General features: G+C 42.3%; 1 protein-coding gene across 5 annotated transcripts in view; it reads left to right on the top strand.

The window, feature by feature from the left end:
• COL8A1 (collagen type VIII alpha 1 chain) overlaps positions 1-20,021 on the top strand; it is a 193,869-nt gene that overhangs the window by 12,454 nt on the left and 161,394 nt on the right. For 4 of the 5 annotated variants that reach the window (XM_069204892.1, XM_069204893.1, XM_069204891.1 and 1 more), the window contains exon 2: positions 17,751-17,830. The exons of the other annotated variant lie outside the window; for it this stretch is intronic. The gene's annotated coding sequence lies outside the window, so the exon portion shown is untranslated. The remainder of the gene's footprint in view (positions 1-17,750; positions 17,831-20,021) is intronic. 5 annotated transcript variants of the gene reach the window in all.

Below are 20,021 nucleotides of genomic sequence, written 5' to 3' on the forward strand. Positions count from 1 at the left end.
ATGCTGCCACCAAATGTTAGGGTTAGGACAGCAGGGTTGGCCATCTCTGCCATCTGGAGATACCTGGGTCACATTACAAAAGCAGTAAGTCCTTTGAAGCTCCCCACCCTGGGATGTCCATCCTGCCTGGGAGAGGAGGTCACACCTCTGCCCAGTGCAGGCTTTTGTCTAAGACCCTCAAGAGCGCTGACTCCCACCTTGGCGGGCCAGAAACACATCTGAGGTGGCTGAACTGGTCAGGACCAGTTAGTCAACACACTGGTAGTTGGTAGGTTTTCAGGAGGCACATATAAGGTGCCCTCTGTGTTCATGGTTTAATTAATCTATCACTGGGGTAAGTGAGGGTTGATTAGTCTGAGATGTTTGATACCAAACATCCCAGTATTCAGAGAAGCCATCATGCAGCTGGGGAACTTATAATGATCAGTGTCCAGCACATGCATTTAAAATGGCTTCCCTGTGCACTTACTATGTCTCAGAAGTGACAGAGCCATAACAGGGGCAAATCTGCTCATGCACATGCATGCCCTCACATGTGACTGGATGCACCCTACCTTAGGGGTGACTTACACCTAGCACATGCAGTCATAGGAGACCTGGCACACAGGAGTGTGTGACAGGTCATGTTTTCAATTTAGCATGCACCAACACATGCAGTCTGCAATGGCAGCACATGTGTGAGTTTGGTGAGGGGTCCCTGAGGGTGGCACAATCGGTGCTGCAGTCCTCAGAGACTTTCCTTAGTGCCCATTTACCAGGGACTTACAGAGGTAGATAAAGAGCTGACAATTGTGCAAAACAACTGTGCAGTTTTGGGGAAAGAGATCTGGCACTGGGGATCTGATTAGCAGGGACCCAGTGCACTAACAGTCAAAGCTAACTCAGAAACCAGGCAAAAAGTGGGGGATACCCATTTAAAAAAGGACACTTCCCTAGAATTATGTTTCCTCCTCCTACCACCTTCCCTTCACATCTAAGCCAACTATTCCTTCTGTGGGGCCAACATGGGGATCGCCTGTCTCCTTCATCATGTCACATGATCATAGTCACCAGTGTGAGGCTGCTTTCAATAGTTCAATTTTCAGAGGTTTCCTTTAAAGAAGGCAACTAGGATGTACTCCATTAAGGATAAGAGCATTCCTCAAACTAGTGTACTTCCCTCCTTGAGACTTGTCCTAGGGGCAGATTTACTAACATTTTATCCCAGCTATACATCACAAAAGTTATGCACTGGAATGTTGTCTGAAAATAGCACAAAGCAGTATATTGCACTGCTTTCTATTACTTTGAGCCACAGTGGCTTTTCATGGGTGGTAGATGGGCTTTCCCATGTACCCACCCATGGTTTTTGAAACAAAACCCTACCTACTAATAATAGTAGTCAGGGGTTTGCACCAAAAAATAAATCCTCATTGAGGCAGGTGTAAAAAATGAAAACTATTTTTATTCCTCCTAACTTTTCCTACATTGCATCTGTGCTGCACTGTACAGAACACAACCAAAGTTGGAAAAGTTTTAAAGTTTGTCTACCTGTAGTATTTTGTAGTGGAATGGTACCCTTCAAGGGCAAAGCCTATGCTACACATGATACAGCCACCTTTCCACCGTGATTCAAATGTGTGGATGTGTGACAGCCTCATTGTGCACTAGCGCGAGGGAGACAGCAGGACCGCACCATATTTTAGAAGATATTGGGGTAGTTTTAAGAACCCCTAGTGCTGCCCTGCGCCACATTAGTGTCAATTTTTTTACACTAATATGGCCCAAAGAGGTCAAAATCACAGCGCCAAATTTACAAAGTGGCGCAATGCACGCATTGCACAACTTTGTAACCCTTTGCACTACATTATGCCTGTACCAGGCATAATGTAGGCAAAGGTGCGTTCCCCCATTTGGGAAGCCGAAAAAATGGAGCAAAGATATCTAAAAGATTTCTTTTCATCATTTTTTCCAGCACTTTTAACACCTGCTCAGAGCAGGCATTAAAAGGAGGCCCACCATTGTTTACAGTGGGCCTCAATGGGGTCTGCAGGATTAGCGTCAACATTTTTTAAGTTTATCCTGCAAAGCTCCGAACTGGCATCAACAATGTTGACGCTCGTTCCCTAACTTCCACCATGGTGCGCCATATCTTTGATACATGGTGGCGTTGGTGGAGCGCTAATGGGTTCGAGAAAATCTTGCCCATTGTGTTGTCCTGCTCTCTTTCTTTCTCACGCAGCGCAGCACAGAAACTTTGGTTGCTGCACTGTATTGGGTGATCAATCTGGGCGCTACAACATCTGCTGATAGCTGCTGCTGTGTGTATTGGTTGATCGAGGATTCCTAGCTGGTATATAGTGAGAGAGGCATATCTATTTACTCCTTATTTCAGCTACCAGTGCTGCTAATAATTTGCAAAGTACAATTTGTTTGTTTGAATGTAATATAACTCCTTCACTAACAAGGAAGCCACACACTGATGTTATGGATTGTGCTTCTCCAGTTATTAAAATACATTTGAATCAAGCAATAACCATATTTTGGCTCGGGGAAGTGGATTCTTTATGAAGGGGCATTTTGATGTAAATAGTAGTGCATATGTTCACAACCCATAGCTGGAAAAGAGCTAATGTCTATTTCTTTAATAAAAAATAATAATGTCTACATCTGAGAACCATCTAGCCTCCTGAAATGTCTAACAGAGTATAGATGCCTCACTAGATGTGAAATACCTGAAACATTTAGACCCATATTTATATTTTTTTAGCGCCGCATTTGCGTCGCTTTTTGAAGCAAAACGGCGCAAACTTGCAAAATACAATTGGCCCATATTTATACTTTTTGACGCAAAACTGCGCTAACGCAGTTTTGCGCCAAAAAAATTAGCGCCGGCTAACGCCATTCTGAAGCGCCATGCGGGCGCCGTATTTATTGAATGGCGTTAGCCGGCGTTAGCCGACCGGCGCTGCCTGGTGTGCGTGAAAAAAAACTACGTACACCAGGCAGCGCCGGCGTAGGGAAAAATGGTGTTTGGGCGTCCAAAAATGGGGCAAGTCAGGCTGAGGCAAAAAAATCGTCTTAACCCGATTTGCGCCATTTTTTTTGGGCGCCCAGACGCCATTAACATGACTCCTGTCTTAGCAAAGACAGGAGTCATGCCCCCTTGCCCAATGGCCATGCCCAGGGGACTTCTGTCCCCTGGGCATGGTCATTGGGCATAGTGGCATGTAGGGGGGCACAAATCAGGCCCCCCTATGCCAAAAAAAAATTAAAAAAAATACTTACCACAACTTACCTTTTCTTCCCTGGGATGGGTCCCTCCATCCTTGGGTGTCCTCCTGGGGTGGGCAAGGGTGGCTGGGGGTGTCCCTGGGGGCTTGGGAGGGCACCTCTGGGCTCATTCTGAGCCCACAGGTCCCTTAACGCCTGCCCTGACCCAGGCGCTAAAATCCGGCGCAAATGCGGGTTTTTTAGTCCCGCCCACTCCCGGGCGTCATTTTTGCCAGGGAGTATAAATACGACGCATATGCATTGCAGTCATTTTTTAAGACGGGAACGCCTACCTTGCATATCATTAACGCAAGGAAGGTGTTCACGAAAAAAATGACGCTAACTCCATGAACTTTGGCGCTAGACGTGTATAACGTCAAAGTATAAATATGGAGTTAGTTTTGCGTCGACTTTGCGTAAAAAAAAACGACGCAAATTCGGCGCAAACTGAGTATAAATATGCCCCAATTGTATTTTGCAAGTTTGCGCCGCTTTTGCGTCAAAAAATGACGCAAATGTGGCGCTAAAAAAAAATAAATATGGGCCTTAATGGGCCAATAAGAAGGACAATTGGAGGAATTTTGAAATATAGTTCTGGAGCTGGCTACGAGTATACCCAGTGCTGTTGCAGCGTGCATAACATTTATCACTTCACTTGACAAAGTCTACAATTTTTAAGACTGTTTTATGTGGATATTTGGATGGCACGGATGTTTGCGAACCACTCGCCTTACAAATACCTCTAATCAATGACCTCTTTGGAATATCTTATTTCCCGTCCTGTCTTTGTCAGATGAGTGCCTCCCCTGTTACTGCCAGGTTCCGCACTACAAAGAGTTTCCTCTCTCTGGCTTCCCGTGTGAGAGCCGGTTTACTGGGCCATTTGCAGAGGTGCAGAATTTGAACCTCTGGTGTGGTCTTCATACAGATGTACTGTCTGAGTCAATTTCCTCAAGAATTTTGCAGCTAAGCTTCCGCATCTGCAGAGAGTGAACTGGAACCGTTTCCTGCCTGGAATTCAGAGGCAGCAGCCAGTACTGCACTGTAGAGCCAGGCCCGTGTATTAAAAGTGATGCTTCGATGCATTCATTTCCTTAAAGAAAACCTACAAGCGAAAGACTGTGCTGGCAAAATATTGTAGTCAGAATTTCGACTGACAAGGGTTACGAGTTTGTCAGGATAGGGAAGGGTATTTACCGCATGTGGTAAATATTATTACTGCAGTTTGAGATATTTACCACATATGGAAAATACCTTCTACTCTCAGTTTTGAACAAGAAAATGGGACATAATATGTGCAATCTATTTTCAACACATTGTGTCTTTTTTCCGGTACTTTTCTTTCTATAACCTATTGGAATTGATCAGGGAAAAACTGTCAGGGTGTGATAATTATCACACAACTTTTGATGCTGATTCCTATGCAAACACCTGAATGCACAGCCATCAGAATGTAGCCCTTCACCCATAATGAGGCATTAGGGGATGATTTAGGAGCCCCTAGCGCCTCCTTGCACCACATTAGTGTATTTTTTTTACGCTAATGTGGCCTAAAAACGCCAAAATCGCAGCGCCTGCTATATAAATTGGTGCAATGCATGCATTGTGCCACTTTGAAACCCTTTGTGCTATATTATGCCTGCGCCAGGCATAATGTATGCAAAGAGGTGTTCTCCTGTTGGGGGGCGGGGGGTGAAAAAATGGAGCAAAGAAATCTAAAAGATTTCTTTGCGTGATTTGTGTCAGCACTTTTAATACCTGCTCAGAGCCGGCATTAAAAAGAGGCACACAATTGTTTTCAAAGGGCCTCAATGGGCTTTGCAGGATTAGTGTCAACATTTTTGACGCTAGTCCTGCAAAGCTCTGAAATAGCGTCACAAATTTTGACACTAGTTTCCCTAACTACTGCCACAGTGTACCGTATCTTAGATATGACGCACACATGGTAGCGTTAGGGGAGCACTATGGGGCACAAGGAAAGTGGTGCTGCAATGGGTGCAACACCACTTTCCTTAAATCAGGCACTTAGGCCCATAGTTATACTTTTGTAGCACCGCATTTGCGCTGCTTTTTGACGCAAAAGCAGCGCAAACGTACAAAATACAATTGTATTTTGTAAATTTGCGCCACTTTTGAGTAAAAAAATGACGCAAATGAGGCGCTAAAAAAGTATAAATATGGGCCTTAGTGTCATAAATATTGCTCTTTTAGAGTCATTAATAGCGCATCCTCATCCAACAGGATGAGTTTTTTTTGCATGTGATGTTTAGGGCACAATATTTTAGACGCATGATATTTCTGTGTGTGATATTCTGACATGTAGTCATATTAAAGGTAAAGGATGGCACAAAACAGTCGATTTTAGTTGGTTAGACATTCAATAAAAAGAAATGTACACTTTCATTCCTTATGTATGTTGTTTATCTATTATACTGACAGAAGAACGTTTATTTTCAAGAGCCACACCATTGACACATAGCTCCACAACACTATTTGACAAATAATTGTTGAGGATACATGGGCACTATAGATGTTCAGTTATTATGTGTGTAGATTGGTTCGCTTTCCTGGCCTGACATTGCCATCAAGTACTATTCTGAAATGTATGCGAACTATAGATGTTTAGCCATTCTCTTTCTCCCCTGTATGTGCTCGTGCACAAAGTTTGCATTAAAGACAATTCGAAGAAGTAATACTAGGGAAAATGTGCATTTGCTAATTTCTTCCAAGCAAGAAATATAGTGTGGGCACTGGCCTATTTCTCTGCCCGAGGGCTTCTTTCCATTTTATATCTAGAAAGCAGTATGTTCTCCCTCCCAACCACTTTGTCTGGCTGCCCACCCCAATCTCTTTGTATGGAGCACTCTTCTCAAAAGTGATCATTTTTCAGGGTTCTCGCGTGGCAGCGGCAGTATCTTTTTTGGTGCATACCCAGGGAGTGGGGGCGCAAGACAAGCCATTTGCAATTGAAAATTATTTATTTACCTACACCATCCCATTCTCAGGTACTAGTCGGTATCTGTTGATCTGACATGTCTCGGGTTTTTGTATAATAAAAGCTAGCCACCGCATTTCATAACCCAATAGTGGTGTTGTGTTTTTATTGCTGAGAAACTTAGAGCACGTGCAGCCAATGTTCTTCCTTTTTCTCTCTGCATGGAAAATACTGTCCCATTTTGAGAAACGCCTTTTGTAAGAAATTGTTTGAGGGGGTGAAAGCCCCACTCGGGAAACAACCACAATCCATGTCAGCGTGAACCGCAAAAGCCACTAAATTAACCTGTGCTTAACCCTCTCCTAGTTTGGTACACAGCAGTCAGGCTTAACTCAGAAGCAATGTGTAAAGTATTTATGCAGCACACAAACAGTATGAAAGTGAAAACACAATGCAAGAAAAATTCCAAACCAATTTAGAAAAATGAAGTACATTTTAATAAATAAAACGTCATCAAAACAGATTAATTCCAGTCAGTAGAACCGGAGTTATTAATTTAAAACGTTTTTAGTGAAATCTAGGATCTAAAAGGTCAAAGCGACAATCATGGGTATCTGGTTGCGCAAGACCAGATCAAAGTCAAAAGTTAAGGCTGATTGCAATGGAGCGCAGATCAGACACAAGAGGTGGATAGGGCTCGGTTTCCGCTTACCTACAGAGTTAGAAGAAAATTATTGCAAAAGTTCTTGAGAAGGTAAAGTCTCAGTCAGGCAATGTAGCAGACTGTGTCCGAGAATGAGCTGTTGACGATAGCTGCCACTGGATGAGGTCTTGAGAGACTGTTAAAGAAAGCAGGAAAAGCTCAGAGTGGGAGCAGCTGGATTTTCAGGCCAAGGAGGTCATCATCGGTGACGAGGTGCCAGTCATCGTCGAGCCCGGTGAAGATTTCTACCTTCAGACTTAGAAGTGTTTCTAGAGCTCATGTTTATCCAGTGTAAGAGAATGCATGTTCTAGCTGAGGAGAGCTCCATAACGCCAAATACCACTACTGGGAGGACCCACTCAAGAGGATTTGCTGCTCCAGAGAAGAGTGTAGCAGGAGCAGCAGGGAAGTCAATCCCACCGGTGATGCACCTTTGCCAGAATGGCTTGCAGGTATGTCCCAGTCTCCTCTCGTTTCTCAGAGAAGTTTTTGCTAAAAAATATTTCAAGTTCTGGTTTTGGATTTTGGTAGGAGGAGGCCACTATAGGACCACACCAAGGGTCCAGCACCTGGTAAGGCACCACCTGGTGGCTAGGACTCATTCCAGCAGAGACCAACAGCAGCCTTAGGCATGTAGGTTGCAGGTCTCTGGAGTTTGTTGTATCCCTGTAGCTCACACAGTAGGCCTGCCAGTTAGTCCTTGGAGTCAGTCTTGAAGTCCTGTGTTCCTTCCTCATGCAGCAGGGTGTCAGGGCAGTCCTTCCAATAGCAGGGCAGCTGAGCAGTCCTTCTTCTGGGTCCTCCACAGGTCAATAAGTCATCTGAAGAATGGCTCTGGAGGTCCAATATTTATACCTGTTGCCAGTCTTTGTGTAGTGGGACACCCTGCCCTAACCCCACCTCTGATTCTGGAAAGTTCTTTCCCTTCCACTATCAAGGCTCCAGCTGTCTTTGGGGTAACAAAAGGTGGGGCAGACCTAGTGTCAGGTTGCTTCTTTGTGTGTAGGAGGCAAAGCCTTTTTAAGTGTAAGTGGGGCTGGGTACAACACCTCAACTGTCCCCTGCCAGGACTTATTAAATGTAATTAGGTAACCCACTCTCAACAGAGAGATAGGCTTTACCACACTGAAAAACAGCGTTAGGGTTTTTTTTACTGCCAGGGTATGTAAAACTTAAACACACATCCTACTTTTTAAATGCTGTGCACCCTACCCTATGAGGTGTAGGTCTGGCAAAAGGTGTATTTTTCCAGGTTGGAATGGTAGTTGCACTGTAGGCTGCAGTGGAACTTCCAAGAATTGTTTTAAAAGGCTACTTTAGAGGGTGGCACAAGGAGTGCTGCAGGCCCACTAGTTTTTAGGCCCAGATCTCTGTACTGGGGGTGAATGTTTGACATTGTTCAGCATTCCATCAATCACTTGTTCTTTTTGCAATTGTTTCCCTAAGTGGGATGGGTATGCCCAGATGTGGGTCCTGTGCGCCCATGCCAGTGGAGTCCAGCAACCTGGCCGAAACCGGTCCAAGGAAGACCTGGCCTGGTGTTTTGGGCTGGACTGTTCCCATGAGAAACATGGTCAAGGCTGACTTGCATATGATTGGGTCCAAACTGGAATGGCATGGGTAGCAAAAAATGATGGATATAGGCCCAAATTTCTGTACTGGGGGTGAATGGTTGACTTTGTTCTGCATTCCGTCCATCACTTTTTCTTTTTGCAATTGTTTCCCTAACTGAGTCGGGTATGCCCAGATGTGGGTCCTGTGCTCCCCATGCTACTGGAGCCCAGCTAGCCTGGCTGAAGAGGGTGATATCCTGAAATGGGTCCCAGGGTGCTTGTTTCCTGTCCAGGGAAGACCTGGTCTGCCAGTTCAGGCTGGACTGTTCCCATGAGAAACAGGGTTAAGACTGATCTGCATATGGCTGGTTCCAAACTGGAATGGCATGGGTAGCAAAAAAATGATGGATGTAGGCCCAGATCCCTGTACTGGGGGTGAAAGTTTGACATTGTTCAGCATTACATCTATCACTTGTTCTTTTTGCAATTGTTGCCCTAAGTGGGATGGGTATGCCCAGAAGTTGGTACCATGCTCCCCATGCCACTGGCGTTCATCTACCCTGGCTGAGGACGAGTGATACCCCAAAACCACTCTCAGGATGCTTGTTTCCAGTCCAGGAAAGATCAGGCCTGCCGTTTCGTGTTAGACTGTTCCCATGAGGAACAGGGTCAAGGCTGATTTGTATTTGGCTGGGTCCAAACTGGCATGGCATGGTTAGCAAAAAAAAGGATGGAATTAGGCCCAGATCTTTGTACTGGGGGTGAATGTTGGACATTGTTCAACATTCCATCAATCACTTGTTCTTTTTGCAATTGCAGGCCCACTCGTAGCATTTAATTTACAGTCCCTGGGAATATGTAGTACCATTTACTAGGGAATTTCAAGTAAGATAAATGTACAAATCATATAGATGCCAAATGTAGCATGTTTTTGGCAGAGAGTACAAGTACTTTACCACTGGTTAGCAAGTAAAAAGCACATAGAGTACTAATGCCAACAAAAACGGGTTCAGGAACAGAAGGCAAAAAGCTTGAGGTGACTGTGCAAAAATAGGTTAGGTCCAACACTTTTCTACACCCCCCTCAAAAAGTGCAGGTTTTCAGGTTAATTAGTCACCCTATTTCCGCATTTAGGCCCATATTTAAGAAAAATAGAGCACAATTGCGCAAACGCAGTTGTGCGCCTTTTTTTTAGCACAAGCTAATGCACCATATTTAAGTAATGACGCACGATGGCACTAAGGAATGGCTAGCATAAAAAAAGACACTAGCCTGGGGGGCGGGGGCTGGCATTAGGGGGAATGGCGCTAGTGGGTCAGAAATTAAGTTAGGCTGGTTAACAGCAAACATTTTGCTCCTAGTCAGTCTAGCGTCATTTTGTGATGCACATGCAGCCAAAAAATTACTCCTGTCTAAGTTTAGGCAGGAGTCATGCCCACCACCCCTATGCCCACCACAGGGGACCAGTGTCACCTGGGCAAGCCCAACATACCCAGTGCCAGGCAGCGGGACCCATGTAAGGGGCCCCCAATGGCACACCACACACATTCACACACACTTACCTGCAACTTAACTGGGCTGGGATCCCTCCTCCTGTAGTGTCCCTGTGGAGTGGGTGGTGGTGTTGCTCGGGCTTGGGATGGGCATATTTGTGCCCATTTCATGGTGTTTACCCTTGGAAATGGGCCTACCTGCACTCGGTCTGACCCAGGCGTTAAATAATGGTGCTAAGAGGGCCTAGCATCATTATTTAGGTCAACCTCCCACCCGTGTGTCGTTTCTGCACCAGGAGGTAAATACGGCGCTGGTGGGCTAGCATCATGTTTGGGACGGGAATGCCTACCTTGCATCTCATTGACATAATGTGGGTTTGCGCATCCTAAACATGGCGGCAACTCCAATATTTTGACGCTAGACAGGTGTAGCGTAATCATATAAATATGGAGTTAGGTTAGCGCCATTTGAGCGCCAAAATAAATGGTGCTAAGGCTACGCTAACCATCCATAAATATGGGTCTTAATGTTTTTCAGGATTAAAATTAGGTATGTAAATACAGTTAGGAAATTAGTTGTGAATGCTTATTAATCCAGATAAAGATATGACGTGAGTTTTCTCATTGTTTTCCAATGCCACCTTTAAAATTAAGTGGTACACGCAGTAGTAGGTAAATACTTTTATTTACACCAAGTCTGTGTTAGGATACAGGTAATGGATGACATTGAAGTCCAGACTCAGGCAAGTCCCATGCTCTACCCCCGCTAGAGCAGTGTGACTCTTGCTCAGGTCATCCGGGAGTGAGTTTCCCCTTTCAGAATATGGAACACAGACACCATACATTCCACACACGCCTTCTAAACATGTGCATCACTCATACAGGCATAGACTAAGTAGAAGCAGTGGTTGGAAAATTCTGCAAATCCTGGTTCTATAGCCCTTATCAACACATTAGGCAGAGTGAAATTAATGCATGTTTTTATGCAGCAATTTCGGTCAGCCTAATTATGACTAGTTAGGTTTTCTCACGCCCAGTTTTCCTTTATGCGGTTGAACCTAACCCAATTTTTTAGCTGATGATTCCAGCAAGAAAAATCGCATGAGGCTTTGAATGCACCAGCAGCAAAGCTTCATTCAATATCTTTTGGTCCTAACATGGTGGAGCACACAATGTTCTACAAGCTAAAAAAAAGCTTCTCCTTACCCCCCTTAAATCCCTTACTCCCTCACCCAACACTACCCACAGACCCATGCACAAATTTACCAACTGCTCAGAGCAAGTATTAAAGGTATGCGGTATAATCCCATGGAATGACAAATTATGTGAGGTTTTAAATCATGAAACATTTGTCGCACATTGTAATTTCCCACTAAATGGGATTCACTTGTAACTGCAAGTATTGTGATGATTTTAGCAGGTGGTAATAGTAAAATTGCAAGAGTCAAATGCCTGAGTCAAAGGCCTGCTTATAATTTGCACAATACTGGCCGCTACCAAGCAACTTATAATCAGGCCTGTGGCTCAGAATTTGAGAATTAAAACTGTAAATTCCAAATTTAGAGGTTGTGCTGCCACAATGGGCCTCATTCATATAGTCACAGAGGAATCTTCATTTCTTAATGCAGATACCAGTTCCTGCTACACAAAAGTAGGAATTTTGTAAATTTGTATGCGTAAATAGGATTAGATATTTCTGCCGGAAGGATGGCATTTCTGTGCTGTTAAATCTGCTTATTGGGGAGGTTTGTACAACAGTTGGTGAACACCATAGACTTGAAAGTTGGCGGGTGTTTACCAAATGTCTCCAAGTAGTCTCTCCCCCACCAAAAAAACAGCAAAGGACTTATTCCCAAAATTGTCATGATTGATTCCATTTTCAAGATGGGAGCGAGGAGAGAGCACCCCAAAATGGTGGGAATATGGGCAGCGGTATTCCACAGGAAAATAGTTCTCTGCAGTGAAACAAAAGGTAGCAAATAAATATGCATTTTAGACAGCATTTACACATATGGACGTATACGCACCTACATTTCCTTGTACATGAAGGACTACACCCGTTTTGGTGACTCACTAGACTCTGCATCCACCACATGGATCTGCTTTTGACCAGATAGTCATACATTCAAATCCCAGTGTGTAATGTTGCCTTTTATCCTTCTATGGTCAATTAAATTACTACTACTGTGTGATATAACAACTAACATCTGTAATGTGTCAGTAGCGCCAAGAGACTCCTCAGTGATGATAGTGGGTTCCAGAAATACACCTGATATGTACACCAATGAGTACTTCTGGGAATCTGGGAATGTTGCTTCTGGTTATCATAGACATTGCCCTAATCCTTGGTCATCATGTCTTTTCTGGTGGGTAAAGTGGAGCTCGACAGAGCCTCTGGTATGTTCATGCAGTCCCTACTACTCACTTCACAGCTGTCAGAGCTATTGACTCTGAGGGTACATAAGCAGGTAAACAGGGTGAAATCAATCATATTCTCAAATGAAATTGAGCCTCAATTTGTGGGCTCCCCTTGTGCAAGGCACTGGTGCTCTTGTACAGCTCAAAAAACCTTATCTAGCTGGATTGAGCCATATGGGATCATCCCAGGCTCCTTTGGGAATGACATGCATAATCACACTTTATTACTTCCTGCTCTAAAGTGGACTTGTCTTCATCTGCTAGAAGATGGCTGCACAATAGGAGAACGATTCGGATGTAATCTGTGCACAATCCCATATTTTTGCCAACAACTGTGAATATTTTCCGAAATAGTCTAGGAACTTAACAGTCAAAAATAATAAACTGGATCTAGTACTTAACTGGCATAATTAGCATCCCTGTAGCAATAGAATAACCTCTAAATTTTGTAAGTCCTTCAAATCCAGGAGAGAAAAAGTTCCTAAATAAACACTTACAAGTTATAAACAGAAAGACGCTCCTGCATAAGCCGCTATGATGGAGCTGTTAAAACATAGATGCAACTTCCAGGAAGATGTATCCACATAAGCTCATTGATTGAGGTGTTATGATGTGCATACAATGCACAGAAAAGCATGGACATCATTTAGCGGTCACTAGGGGTCGCAGCTCGACCCCTGGCTTGCCCTTTGTGACCCCTGGCACAGCCTTTGCGACCCCTGGCCTGAGAGGTGGCAAAATCGGTGCCTTGAACAGTGTGCCAGTTGGTCCTTATGAACATGAGTTGGGACTCCACTCTCTTTGTTTCATGTCAATTTTCATTGAATGATAATTTACTAATGTACTATTAGTGTAAACAAATGGAGTATAATTAGCTGGAATATGCCCTTCCTTGGCAGCTGAGGTAAGTAAAAATGTTTGTAAATGTATGTTATGTGCGTGCTTGCGGGTGAGAGTGTGTTTTTGTAAGCGAGTGTGTGTGTAAGTGTAAATGTGTGTGTACGAGTATGTGTGTGTGTGTGAGTGTGAGTGTGAGTGAAAGTGGATGTCAAAGGGAGGTGATGTCACTTCCGCTACCCATGATATTTTGGTGAATTGACATCCATGAGGAAGAGGTTCCTGGATAAGCTGCAGTGATTAACCTGTCAAGATACGGATGCAATGAGAAGAAAGAAGATCTTGCAAGATGTTTTGATCTGCATGCAATAGAAAGAATTTCCCATAAGGCTGCAAACATCAATGTGCCACGATGTACATAAAGTAGACAGAGAGAGGTTCCTGTGTAAGCAAGTATGTCCACACAATAGATGGAGCTTCCTGTTTAAGCTGCAAAGACTTAGCAGCAAGAGACAGAAAGATGTTACTGTATAAAATGCAAAGATGAAGGTGTTAAGACTTAGACATACAGTATACAGAAAGAAGTTCAGGATGCAAGATTACATGAAGGTGTATACATCTGAGGTCAGGGGACAATGTTTTCCACATGTCCTTTGAATTTCCTTGGAAACAGGTACCATGATAAGCATAGCAGTATTCTTGCCCAGACTGCAAGTTTGGTTGTCATCACAAATATTTTCAAACTGCGTTTTAAGTGCAGCTCATATTTCATTTAAGTTTTGTTTTTCTTATGTTGATGGATCTAAGGGATTCGATAGACGACGCCAGCAAAGTCATCTGTTTAATTTCTAAGATCATAGCGGAGGGTCTTCCTGAGTTTAGTAGTCTTTCAAAAGTCACCATTCCAGTCAGCCATCCTAGCTCTTGGAGTAGGAACATCTGGAAATAAGTGCTTCCCATACACATACATGTAACTTACAGACATTGCAAGGTCAGTGGCCAAAATCCACCGATGGAAGCTGTTACCCTTCAGTCTTTCTTTTTATTCTAATTCCAAAGAGGAAAGTTTGTTGTTGCAGATGATTAAATAAAAAAAATGTCATGGACTACTTGATATAAATTACATTTTTTATTTTGTCTCGCTGATTTTCTGCTCATTCACAGTTATCTTTCTATATTCTGTTTTTTGTTGTTTAAATAGTACCTTTCATTGAAAACACAAGTTTTCACAAATCGTTGGCAAATAATGAATTGAGTAATCAATGGATTGGTTGAGGGACATTAATAGTGGGAATGGGTTGATAAGAGTACTCATGGGAATGAACGCAGAACCATATGAGTTGAGAGGTAATGAATTGATGAGAGTCATCAAACAGATGAATGTGTAAAATAATCTTGGGAATGAATAGGGGAAGAAATCATGAGAATCAATGAGGAGAATGGTGGTGGAAAATAATTACTACACAGATTATATTGTGGTTGAAATATCGATCTACAAATATATTGATTACTGGTGTAATGTCAAGGTAAATAGATGTGAAGTTAAGGATAGTTCATTTATACTTCCTTTTACATACTTGCCTTGGCAATATAGTGCCAGTCATTTTAGTGGATTTGTTATTTGATATTTTTGCAGGTCGATCTAAATGACCTCAATAGTGCGTCGTACAACTGCAATCACAGGAATGAATTAAGGATAATAATGAAGGAAATTTATGACGGACAGTCATTTTATGGAAAAGGGGAAGCAATTAACACTGAGAATGAAGAAGAACAGCAATTAGACTATTGGGAGCGTAAATAAGAGACTGTATCAATAAAAGTAATCACGAGAAACAATAAGGGAGCTGACACAAGAATGCATGGGTAAAGTCTTGACTCTTGCTCAGCCCATCCAGGAACAATTATAATTACTGGAATGGATGTGCAATATATTGAATAGGTATGATTTGGGATTGATCTTGCTTATTGGTATCCTTGCCAAATTGCATGTTGGTTGGTATGGATCTTCAACATTTTATTGAACTGATTACATATTTCATTGATTCAAATTCCTCGCTTGGTGACTTCTTGCATAAAAAAGATGATCCAAAACCTATGATGTAGACATTTCTTTTATTAGGTTTTCTCAAACCCTCTTTTCATTCTATAAATACATTACCACCCTAACAGACCCATGCACCTTATTGTACTTGAAAAAAATGCCTGCTACCTGCCAGTGTGTCACCTACTTTTATTTGCACGGATGATTGGCCTGAATAACAAAGAAAAGGCATGCAAGAAGCGTTGGCAAATGTCATTTGAAGTATTTAGTCTCCAGTATTTGCTGTTATTCACTGAAAGTCTTTAATCTGAGGTCAAGTCTTGAATCTTTGCTTTTGGACTAATGGGAGCATAAGTCTTCATGGGAGAAAAGGAGACTTTCCAGATCCTTGGTCTGATTAAAATTTCTGGAGAAAAGTCCTATTTTATCTGGCCTCCAGACAATTACAACTTGTTATATTCTATGCTATGGGGATTCGGCTTGGGGTGCAATAAAATGCTCAGACTATTTTAGCCTCAGTTTTTTTAGGTCTCACATGTTCATTCACCTGGCGAGGTGTGCAGCTCGAATGCTCCGTAAGGTGAAACATTCCACAAACACATGGACACGGGAAAAAAAAGACTGCATTAATTAGCTGGGCTATTTTAATGAGTGTCTGTTAAGTTCACAAAGATAATTGACTAAATATGGCAAAAACAGTATACTTATTAATTGCAAAAGGATTTCTAGCAAAGAAAACACTTCACAAGGCACCATTGCATGTTTCAAGTGCCCACATACAGTGGTTTTTACATGCAGTCTGTGAAAACACACTCAAACACTCAGACATACTGTTTGCAAAAATCTGGAATGCTGTAGTTTTGTCGGGCGGAGTCTCTGCGAAATGAAACTGAAAGGGACTTACACCCCCACACTTATCTCTGTAGACAGAAGTGCAGTGTTACTGTAACCACAAGCTGCTCTGCAGTCCAGCGGGGTATTTCTTTCCACCAGTACTTGGAGATGAAATCAGACAATTTTTGCTCTTGTATGGGGTTTAGAGAATATCATCTTGGATTTACTAACCTCAAAGTTTTAAGATTCAGAAGAATACTATGTTTTTTTAACTTCCTTAGTTAGGGGTATTTATATTGTGCGGACTTAGTGCCTGATTTATATATTTGTGATGAGGGTACTCTGTAGCAAAGGCGATGGAGTTCTCTCTCTGCCAATACAGTGGTCCTCCCGCCGAATTTACTTGCAGGCCGACCTTTAGCTTGGCCACAGCAGAAACCACTCTGTCTCTGGCATAATCAAACTTCGTCTACGGCCTTGAGGAGAATGGGCTGTTGCACAAATAACTACATGTCTGCCAGCCTAATTTAGATGGGCAAACATGAAGTCATTTAACACTGATTCTTACTACCCTGCAAAACTTGATGGTAATGAACAGTAAAAACATTATAATGCTCAACGCGCCATGGGAGAAGACTCCCATGGCTAGGGGATCAATTTATTATTTTCTTTCAAAAAGAAAATCACGTTTCAGGATTTTCTTTTTGAAAAAAAAGAAAAAGAATACTGTTTGCTACAGGGCCGTGTAGCAAACAGTAAAATGACAGCGGTTCCCATCAAGGCCTTCGTAAATGACCACCTGCTTGGCGGTCATTTATAAATTAGGTGGGCTGCCTCTTCGCCATGGGGACTCCATCCCCATTGTGGACCCACCTGTTGTCCACCTAAACTTAAATTGGGCCCTTAGTCCAGAGTTTCTGTGGTGTGGCCATTTATTAAAGATAATAAGTGCATATTAGATGTATAAAAATGTGCAGGCATAGGAGTTGTGTGGCGGGTATTTAGCAAGTAAGAACGTGGCATGGAATATATTCAGTTATTTTCTTTGTAGGTATTTCAGTGTATGGGTGTGAATTGCTTTGTAAGCTGATGCAATGCCATGTGCTAGTTGTGAATAAGGGTAAAAGGTAAAGTGACATTTGTATGGATATTTCTTTAGGAAATAGTTAATGTCATTTGAAATGTGTGGCATGTTTGTTTTGGTTCCAAGTTGAGATATGCTCACTACTGCAGTTGCAGATCTGCATTAAAAATGTAAATCTTCCCTGTAACCATGATTTGGATACGTATGTAAATTGATCAAAAATGTTTCTACCACAGTCAGGACTCTAGTTCTTTCGCCTCTACTACTAAATTGCATGTGATATTGGCAATAATCATACTAGGCATGGTCCCTTGCATTATCTGGAACGTGTTCAACCTCACATGAAGGAGCCAGCTTGTAAAGCCACCACTTAAGTGCAATTCTAAAAGCAAAAAAAAATATGGAATGTGATTTATTATAATGTATATCATTTACATATTAATGTGATAAATTTATTATAGAGCTATAATGTTGACCCCGTTGTCGAATATTTGAAAAAGAATCAAGGAATAAACCTAAAATGCAAACTTGTCAGATGCTATGAATGGATAAATGAGCAAAAGTCTCAAATTTACAGTGCCTTCTTTTTTATTGTAGATCTCTCATTGGTGGTTGATACAGTGAAACCTGTGGCACTACTCCCCATACTCCACTCCGATTTAGAGACCTAAAGTCAGGTTGGTTTTTGAATGGTGATGCTCCCTCCTCTTTGGTTGGACCCAGTATCTCTTTCTTCTCCCATTTGTTTACTGTGTGCCCTTGTGTGTTTTTCATTGACGCAGTGTTTGGTGGAACTACATGGATATCTTGGCAGAGGGAGCTGATATATCAATAGGGAGCCAGGGCTACATTAAGGCAGCTCCAGGATATTGCCTGGAGAGAGGTCTGTTTCGGTTTCTAGTTTACCATTAGAAATGTTTGTAGCAGACTCATGAAAAAGTGTAGCAACATGAAAGCAAAAGCGGAAGTGGAAAGGGACAAGCCAATAAATCTGGCTGCTTTGGCCACAGTGGATCTCAGTGGTCTGGTGATGTCTTCACTATGTTTCTGTACCTTGGATGTACAGCCATGTTTGTATCACACAATGGTGGTGACACACATTCACAAACAGCAACAGGCTGTCTATGCCAGCTCGTTTGCACACATTTTAACGTGAAACCAGTGGATTTGTGCTGCTGTCCGTTGGATGCACCATACACACAGGTATATCAGCACATAGGTGTGGAAAACCCTTTTGACTTCCGTCCTCAAGTGATGCTCTTCACCATATGCTGCAATCAGCATCAAGCCTGGCTATATCCTGGCTAATGTTAGCTGGCTAGTAGCAAAGTACTGCCAAGAGTATCAAAGATCTGAGCCCACATGTGTGGCACACTGTAGATAATGAGCCTTTTGTGCTGGACACTTGCACCATATCATGGGAGAAACACCCTCACAATTGGGTCGGTAAGAACAGAGTCCTTCTGGATTACTTAAGGTATTGCAAATGAAGTAAGGTCCTTGGCCACCCCTACCATGTAAGGGCCAGATGTACGAAGTATTTTTTGCACTTTAGTGCAATTACACTTTTATTGCTTTTTCTCCATCGAGGAAAATTTCACCACCTCCAAATCTTGTAGTGTTCTCTTATCATTTCCATCCTCAAAATGGATTTAGTCAGTGGCAAGAGTAGCATTTTGACTGTCAGGGAATGGACCTCTGAGGAGTTTGCGAATACACACGTGTGAGTTTGTGGGCTTTCCCAAACTTCATTGCCTCCTTGCCCAAGAATGCCTCATATCACATCTTTGTGTGGTAATAAATGGTCTAAGTCCATTTACGAGTGAAAATTCACGTTTTCTGAATGTTATAAGTCAATTTGCACTCTTGTTTGCAGAAGTCAGTTGAATATACACATGCAAGCGGCTTTATGAATAGGGCCCATAGAAATATCATGAGTTGAGAATTTCACCACATGGAAATGTAACATAAAACTGTTTTGGCATGTTTTCAACCTGAAGATCCGATTCCCTATGTTCCCTCGTCATTTCTACCCTAAAAACGAACTCACTCCTTGCCTTGAGAGGAACAACTTCCAGTTTTTCCTACTGTTGCTGGATAGGTTCAGTTCTATCAGTTAGTGGGTGTTCATCCACTTTACAAATGAGCCCACCCTTGGATCAATCTTAGATCAAATAATGTTTGGAAAGCCCTTAAAACATGTTTTTTTTCTAATCTTTCTCTCTTTTAAGTCATTTGCGGTTTTGTTCTTGGTTTAGGTCAGTTGTTCCCAACCTGCGGTCCTGGGACCCCTGGGGTTCAGCAAAGCCTCCTCAGGGGGTCCGTGACTGCTTATAAAAGTAATTATATAAACGGATAAATAAAGTGTATAGAAATAAAGTGGCTAAATGTACAACTGAAATTGTTTTAATGTATTGTAAATGTCAAGGAATTTAAAATTAGAGGCTGAAACTTAAATTAGTATCCTCAGATTGAGTGCAGTTGCATTAAAGAGAATACAGTGTTGGACAATGTGTGGCTTCAATTGAGATTAGAAAAGCTCCAACCTTCCAGTTAAAGTAAAAATATATTTATAATTTTTGCAGATTAAATAAAATGTGCTCTCATTTGTGCATGTGTTTTAGGGGGTCCACAGAAGTCAAAAGGTTGGAAACCACTAGTTTAAGTAGAAGCCAAGAGATCTGCATGTGTTGGCCTTCTCTATAAAACTTAGGCCCATATTTCTACTTTTTTTTGCACCGCGTTTGCGTCACTTTTTGGCGCAAAAGCAGCGCAAATTTACAAAATACAATTGTATTTTGTAAGTTTGTGCCGCTTTTGCATAAAAAAATTACGCAAATGCAGCACTAAAAAAGTATAAATATTGGC

Source organism: Pleurodeles waltl, chromosome 8 (assembly GCF_031143425.1).
Source record: "Pleurodeles waltl isolate 20211129_DDA chromosome 8, aPleWal1.hap1.20221129, whole genome shotgun sequence".
Lineage (NCBI taxonomy): Eukaryota > Metazoa > Chordata > Amphibia > Caudata > Salamandridae > Pleurodeles > Pleurodeles waltl.